Below are 3,844 nucleotides of genomic sequence, written 5' to 3' on the forward strand. Positions count from 1 at the left end.
AATTGGCTGCTGACGTTCCTTGGCCCACGGTAGAGCTTCTGCGGTGGCTTGCGGAGGTAGAAAAGTGGTGGGGCGGTAAGAACGACGGCGGCCGGAGCGCGAAGGCGGCGAAGGCGGGGAAGCTTCGGGCGCTTAGGGTTTCTTGGGCGGGATCGGTGGCTGCGGCTTGGGGAAGAAGCTAGGGCATTGGGGAGCCTTAAATAGGGCGGCCAGGGCACCTAGGCGTGCGGACTCGGGGCTTCGCACAACACGGGCGGCATCGTACGCCGGCCGGACTCGGACTCGAGTCCGAGCCTAGCTCGGGGAGGGTGAAGGCCCGACAGGTGGGATCTGCCCATCAGCGAGAGAAAAAGGGGGAAGGGAGGAGGAAGCAGGCCACACGGGGAAGGTGGGCCGGGGGAGAGCTGCTAGGCCGTACGGAGGAGAAGGAAAGAGGAGAAGGAAAAGAAGCCCGCGAGCTGGGCTGCGCAGGTAGAGAGAGAGGAAGTGAAGCCGGGCCAACTCGGCCGTGCGGGAGGGGAAGGAAAGGCCGGGCTTTCCAATTAGAAAAAGAGAGAGAAAAATAATTTGCATTCAAATGCATTTGAATTTGAATTTGAAATTTAAATTCAAATGGAAGATAAACAATAAAACAATGCAATAGGGCATGAGATGCACAAAACCTATAGTTCCTTATATTTCTTTTTATGGTTTAGTAAATTTCTATTAATTCATGGTAAATTCTCTAAAATCAAAATGATGGAATAAAAACTTTATGGATCCCAAAGGAATTCTAGCAAAATTTACTTGAGTTTCTAATTTGAAAATTTAGGGTGTTACAACCTCGTGGCACAGTTGTAAATGGCCCTATCATGTCTAGGCCCTAGCATGCAGATGGCCATGAAGGTGGTATAGTGATGAGGTTATGAGCCGGAATATGTGGTTTTTTGCCAAATTATTAGCAGTTGGTGCACCAGCAAATGAGTGCTTCGGCATCTGCCAAAGCAGTCGGCCAGTAAAAACCAGATCGAAATGCCTTGCCGACTAGTGTGCGAGAAGCGGCGTGGTTCCCGCACACGCCTTCGTGAATCTCTTAGAGTATTTCTTTGCCCTCCTCCGTGCTGACACACTTCATGAGTATGCCTGATGCCTGATGCCTCAATGCTTTTTGGGTTGACATCGGGGGGTAGTTTGTGCTCCTGGATGTAGTCGATGAAGGCCACCCTCCAGTCAACCTCGATCATCAAGACCTCTTGATAGGGTTCCTTGGGACCCTGAGCGATGGAACTTGAGTCTAGTGCCCTGATGGAAGGGTGATACAACTCATGAACGAAAATTCCCGGTGGGACATTAGCTCGATCAGAAGCCAGCTTGGAGAGCATATCCGTGCTCACATTTTTGTCGCGAACCACATGGTGAATTTCCAGCCCCAATAACTTTTTCTTGAGCTTGTGTATTTTCATAACGTGGGCATCCATGGTGTCCTTGTTGATGTCCTACTTCTTGTTAACTTGTTGAACCACCAGTAAAGAGTCACCATAGACGAGTAGTCGCTTGATGCCTAGGGAGATTGCTAGGCTTAGCCCGTGTAATAATGCCTCGTACTCGGCCTTGTTGTTGGAGACCTTGAATAGTATTTGAAACATGTACTTGAGCTGTTCTCCTCTCGAGCTGATGAAAAGTACTCCTGCACCACCGCTACTGAGCTTGAGTGAACTCAAAGTACATGACCCAATGCTCTGGCTGGTGGGTTGGGGCTTCCACTTGGTTTTCTCACCACTCCACCATGAAATTGACTAGTGCCTGCGACTTGATGGCTGTCCGGGGCTTGAAGTCGAGTGTAAGGGCTCCCAGCTCCACTACCCACTTGGAGATGCTTCCGGTAGCATCCCGATTGTGGAGGATATCCGCCAATTGGAAGTTGGAGACCATTAGGATATTGTATGCATCAAAGTAGTGGCGAAGATTCCTGGAAGTGATTAGTATACCGTAAAGTATTTTCTGAATTTTTTGGTAATGAACCTTTGATTCAGTGAGGACTTTGCTGATGAAGTAAACTGGTCGCTGCACCCCGAAGGCATGGCCTTCTTCCTGTTGTTCCACCATGATTGCCGTGTTGACGACGTGAGTACTCGCGGCGATGTAGAGTAGCAGGTTCTCACCTGGTTGGGGAGCCGTCAGGATGGGTGGCGACTGCAAATGGTGCTAGAGATCTTGCTGCGCCTGGTTTGACTCCTCGGTCCACTTGAACTTATCGTGGAGCTTGAGCAATTTGAAGAAGGGTAGTCCCCTTTCTCCAAGTTGGAAGATGAATAGATTCAAAGCTCCCATGTAGCCTGTGAGCTTCTGGACATCCTGGATCGTTCTTGGAGCATCCATGGCTATGATGGCACTGATCTTCTCTGGATTTGCCTCGATCCCGCGATGGCTGACAATGAACCCGAGTAGTTTGCCTTGAGGCACGCCAAAGACGCACTTTGTCGGCTCAAGCTTCCATCAAAACCATCGCAAGCTGTTGAAGGTCTCCTCGAGATCAGTGATGAACTCATCGTGGGATCTGGTCTTGAATATTCAATTTTAGGATGTGAATGTATTTTACAATGTGTTTATTTATCTTTACCATTTTTTGAGAATTTTTCAAATTTTTCTGGCAAATATTTTTTTCGTAGAGCTAAATCCATTTATTGGGAAGTTCTAAAAATATATTTCTCAAATTCCAAGTATTTTATTTGGATTCCTCGTGATCCAAATTACCTCCCGAGTTTTCCTTGAAATTTTTGGGATTCTTCTAGATATATTTTTTTGTGATTTAAAATATGTATCTGGACTTTTCTAGATTAATTTTGAGCTTGAAAATATGTTCTGGAAAATCAATTCTATTTCTTTTATCTCAAGTTGGACTTAATTCAATTTTGGTCCAATTCGCCCCAAGACCGTAGAACTGTGCTGTTGAGCTTGACCACTGCCATAATCTCATTATCTATCATATTTTATCGATAAAAAGTAAATCAAAAGCTTCTCCTTGAGGTACCGGAGCGAACACCCATGTTTTCACCTTTTGCCGTTCCTTTCCGAGGCTTAATAGCTCGTTAAAGCTACCTAACCGCCACTCGCCGTCGATCATCTTTCTTCGCCAAGCTGGAGTTATCTAGAAGCCTTTCCGTGTGCCTTTTCTTTCTTTCTTTTTTTCTTTCTTTATCTTATAGTTGGATCGAGCCGTTTCTTTGTTGTACATCCTTTTAACTTTGTTCTCTCCGAATCCTTAAGATGCCTCATCTAGCTCCCGGTTCTCTAACCTTTCTCCCTGATCAAGTCATGCTTGAAACGATGCCTCGTGGCTCGTCTTTAGTGTTTTTCCGACGATGTTCGAATCACCATCAGCTCCAGCGACTAGCACCATCGCTCTGAAATACTAGATTCAACCCAATCTCCCTCAATAGCCCAACTTTTTTGCCTCTCTCTTTACCCTTCTCTTCACGATCCAAATTCTATCCATCAGCCTGGACCAATATCAGCTCTGCCTGGCGCTCCTCTTCAGCCTTCTTCAATGACACGGTCCCGCTTGTCATCCCTCATCCACTCCCTTTCTTTTTCACCACGACAGCTAGGGCATGATGACTCATTTCCTCCCTGAGGTCACACCACGCATGTGTCGCTCTTCAAGTGTCGTGGCCCACTTGCAGGCCAAGCCTGCTGACCTGTCATGCCTGTTTCGGATTTCGTCTCGAAACCGGATGGCTCACACTGTTGTCCTCGGCATGGGCGTCACGCAAGCCCAATCGTCTGCATTCAATAAAAAGATTCAGCTCATTCGATCCCTCTCTCTTTTCTATTTCATCCTCTCGATCATCCTGTACAGTTTCGA

This window comes from Panicum hallii, chromosome 1, assembly GCF_002211085.1.
Source record: "Panicum hallii strain FIL2 chromosome 1, PHallii_v3.1, whole genome shotgun sequence".
In the NCBI taxonomy this organism is placed as follows: domain Eukaryota; kingdom Viridiplantae; phylum Streptophyta; class Magnoliopsida; order Poales; family Poaceae; genus Panicum; species Panicum hallii.